Source organism: Miscanthus floridulus, chromosome 3 (genome assembly GCF_019320115.1).
Source record: "Miscanthus floridulus cultivar M001 chromosome 3, ASM1932011v1, whole genome shotgun sequence".
In the NCBI taxonomy this organism is placed as follows: Eukaryota; Viridiplantae; Streptophyta; class Magnoliopsida; order Poales; family Poaceae; genus Miscanthus; species Miscanthus floridulus.
The window spans coordinates 93,493,173-93,497,664 of NC_089582.1; the positions used below are offsets into that span (position 1 = coordinate 93,493,173).

General features: G+C 44.9%; 1 pseudogene; it reads right to left on the reverse strand.

Annotated features, from left to right (window-relative positions):
- The window catches only part of LOC136544066 (isoflavone 2'-hydroxylase-like), a 7,786-nt pseudogene extending 4,764 nt beyond the window's left edge, over window positions 1-3,022 (reverse strand).
- Between the last annotated feature and the right edge of the window lie 1,470 nt (window positions 3,023-4,492).

Here is a 4,492-nt window from a genome sequence, read left to right on the forward strand (position 1 = left end):
ATAAATATGTAAATTCGTTTCATAGAAATTAAGAGATTTTCGATCTCCTAGAAAGAAAATGAGTTCGATCAGCAACACCGGTCTCCGCAGCACCAGGATAAAGACCTTCTTTTTACCCATAACCTTTCTCTGCAACATTGGAACCAAGATCGGGCTTGGCATAGTTACGAGGTTCCCATTCTATTTAACTAACACTAACTGAAGCTAACCGGAAGCTTTCTTCTCATGCGACTCTTGGATCGAAAAGAGGCTGTTGGACTGGACCATGGCTAAAACAAATATTCCCTATTATCTGATACCTAATCAGTTGGTGTGGACCAGTAACCCTGAATCAGGGCTTGGGCAGTCGCTCTATATGCGAAAGAACGTTCTTGCTTTCACTACTCACCTTGCCCTTTTGCCCTTTCCGGACCGCTACCTGGGTTTTCAGTCGTTTTGGCTACTGCCAATATTTTAGGAGGAAATAGTCGTTGTCCTTGGATCCTTCTAGTCGGGGGAGAGCCTTTATTACACCTAGAAATAAGGTAACGGGGCACACCATATCCTCGATATTTGTGGGCTTGGAAGCAGGCACTAGTATTGTCACTTCAGCTTTAACCTGGTATAAAGCGTCTAACTAATCGATAAAGAAGCATTGCGCTTGTCAAAGGAGTTCAATGCTCACTAGACGCATAAACAGAACTAGATAAGATAGTCTTACTTAATTGAGTATATCAAGATATGCATCGCTTACTTTAACCCTCATACCTTGCTTTAGTAGTAGCAGGCAGCTTACACTACGTATAGGCCTGATTCCAAGGAGCGCAAAAACCCTGATTCATTCTTCAAAATAGTATTTTGAACTCAGTTAGAGGGAAGATGTCATGACAAACCAAATAGTATAGTGAAGTTCGATGACTATGCTCATAAAACTCTTCAAGGGTATTGTTTGTCTGGATCCTCTACATCAGTTTACACCTCATAGAGTATTCTCTAACTCCAAAAGCTTGTAGGCCAGACAGGGTTGACTCTCGAGAACCCTATGGCAATGATTCTCTGGTTAGCCATCAGCCTGCCTGTATTGATATCTTGCTAGATAAAGAAAGGGAAGCACTAACAAACACCTTGCCATTTTATACAGTCAGATGCTATGGTTAAAAGGTCATCTCTACTCTGGTGACCCATTGGATAATAGCTCTACTAGACGAGACAGACTCCTTAGTGAGCTGTCAACTGCTCTAGCTCTTCTCTAAAAAATAGATCGACTTGTCACCTTTAGTTATCATCTACCTTCGACCCACCCCTTTCCTTTAGGTTATGCTCTCCATTGTATGGCTATTGCTCTGTTTATAGCTTCAAAAAAAGGATAAGTAGAAGTAGTAGGCGGAGCCGGACCGACCCTAGGTGAGTAAGCAGGTTGAATCTATTGACTAGGTTGATCCTCTTTGAGTGTTCAATCTATGGTTTTAGGCTTTGGGCTCATTGCTTTTATGCTCTTCAAGGTGCCATATTGATAGCCACCTTCGGCTTCTCATCTAAAGGGGAAGTGAAAGATGGGGGATAGGGTTTCCCCCCACGCGGGATGCCTATGTTCCTATTCAAATGAAAGTAGACGTCGTAAGGTGATATGGTTTTTCTTATCATTTCATTTCTTGCCAGTTCTTGTGCAAAGTGTCAACTGATTGGAATTCAGCGCATGGCGAAAGGTAAGGGGTTGAGACCTATGCTTAATGTGAGTCTGTCTTAACTGGTTGGATAGAAAAAGAGTTCTTGATGAGTGGCCTTACTAGGAGGAAACCGTTATGATACTGAATGGAGTCACTGGCTGGTCTTGATTGCCTAAGACCCCTGCAAGAATAACTAGTAAAAGCGGTCTGTCCTCCAATTCATTGATTCACTGCCCCTACACCAAAGGTTCCTAGAATGTATTGAATCATACCGAGCTTTTTTTGGTCAACACAAGAAAGAACAATCTAGAAGCGCAATGGATGCCGAAGATTCGAGAGAGAGTGAATTGATCATGGTACGAAGCTAGGCCCACTGCTAGATTCTTGGTGGTTGACCACATGCTCCCCTTTTAGAGTGTTCTCTGGAGCCCTCTATTGGGATGGTGACGGTCTTTGCTATACCAAATCCTCTATTTTTGTCCAGAGTCCGTCAGGAAATAATATTTCATCTGCAACATAAGTTTGAAGTCGTCTTCTACCCGTAAAAGAGATAATTTCTGCACATGAGTTAGCTTTACAAATACATACATGTGCAGAACAATATATGTAATTTCAAAAATCACAACCGTCAAGATCGTAGTTCACAAAGCACACCAACTATATGTGACCCCTATACAGACCAATGAATACAAGGAATAAGATAAGCCCCTGGCCTGACTCACCACCGGTTCCAACAATTGGTAGGTTCCAACAATTGGTATCATGAGCCCATGGTCAGAAAAGCTAAACCTGATAAAAAATCTCGAGCGTCACACATATGGCGGGGGCACCCCGATGTGTGACTAAGGGAGAGATTATTGGGGTTTAGTCCCACATCGTGTAGCAATGGTGGAGGAGCACAACATATAAGGCGGAAGAAGCCCCCACCTATCAGGCTAGTCTTTTAGGTTGAGTAAGGCCCAAAGACCTTATATGTTGTAGCTCTGGTGGACCTGGGACCTGTGGGAGCGTAGGCTCGTGTGGTAACAAGCCGTGCCGGTTGTAAGCCAGCTCCAAGATCATGAACTCGGTGGTCACCACCGGTTCCAACAAACGTGACGTCGCGCGTGCCCAGGCACTCGTTGGCGGCCTCAGCCGACGACACGATGATGACGCGGCGGGAACCGAACCAGAGCTGAAAAACAGTGTCGTGGCGAGCAGCGAGGCGTGCCAGGGTGCGGTGGAGAGGCTTCTTGAAGAGGTGCAAGGTGACCGATGACGGGGAGAGGGGTCGGCCCCGGCGGGTTCTGGCGAGTACCACGTCGTACGGCTTGTGCTAGGACGAGAAACAGTGGGAGTAGGAGGAGAGTGATGACGGCGAAGGTGAAGGTGTCCATGGTGGATTCACTATGGGAGAGTGACACCGAGAGGAAACGAAGTGCCATGGGTATGCTGCTTGATCTCTGAAGGCGAACATGGGCCTAACGTCTCTAGGACCATGGGCCATGAACCCCACTACTCCTGGTAATATTGGCCCACAGACTCACTACTCCTGGTAATATTGGCCCACAGACTAAGGCCCAAGTGCCTATGACTAGGGCTGTGCTTTGCTGTTCGCAACATGGTCGACACCATCACACAGAATTAGCATTTCGCTTGCTCGCTCACGTGTAATGCCTCCTCTTCAATCTCGCTGCTCTAACGAAAGGGATGCTTTTGGCAGTCCAGTCCAGTAACGGGCTTGGCTGATACTTACTTCGCACAACCATCAATTTAAGCTGTGAATAAGTGTACCATCTATTCTACATGAATGTTAACTTAACGGTATCCATTGACTAAGAGTTAATTCAACTTAAATCGGTGACTATTTATGTATCTATTGTGAAGTTGAGAGAGATAAAATGCTTGCCACATATGTGTGAACCAAGCCGTGGCATGAGCATAGTGTGTTTGGGGTCCATTGACGACACTTGATAAATACGGATGTGAGTAGACTAGCCTCTCAAGTAGGGATGAAAATGGATCGAATACGGATGGATATCACTGATATTATATTTGTTTTTTTTATATTTCTGTCCGGATTCAGATTCGAATATGGATAGTGTGAACCATGTCGGATAGGATACGATTAAATATCGAAATCATAAATATATGATTTGAGTATTCGAATTCAGATACGTTATCGGATGTTGAATATACGAACTCGGATACAGACAAATCTAAACCTCTCTAAATGAATTCGGTCTCAAATACGATCGGAAAATATCTGTACCGTTTTCACCTCTACTCTTGAGCCCGTATAGGCTTAATTTTGTGGGTTGCCACGAGCAACCTACAAAAGCTGCAGGTTTGCAGTATAGCCCGCTTGCATCCCTACTGAGATTCATGAAGACATTATGACAGTCATTATCGGTAACCATCATGGGAGTTGATGACGTCTAGGTGTGTCCCCTACCCGTTGGGGTTCGCTTCCCGTCGCCTATAAGAAAAGGGCATCTCGTCCTGACTTTGCAGATGAACAGATGCTCCAACACTATTGTCCTCTGTTGTTGCTGCTCTCTGCTTTCCTCGATCAAGAACACCTATGCGCATAGGTCTTTGGCGAACACAGGCATCTAGAACTGCGTCTGCAGTGACAACTACATGAGTAGTGGGCAATCAAGCTTTTGTAGATAGAGTACCTATGCGCATAGGTCTTTGGCGAACACAGGCATCTAGAACTGCGTCTGCAGTGACAACTACTTGAGTAGTGGGCAATCAAGCTTTTGTAGATAGAGTGTGGAGCATGATTGTTCAATTGGACGATCGGTGTCCCTGCTCAGCCTAGTCCTGTTCCGTAGCACTACTTCAGCAATACTTTTCAACGA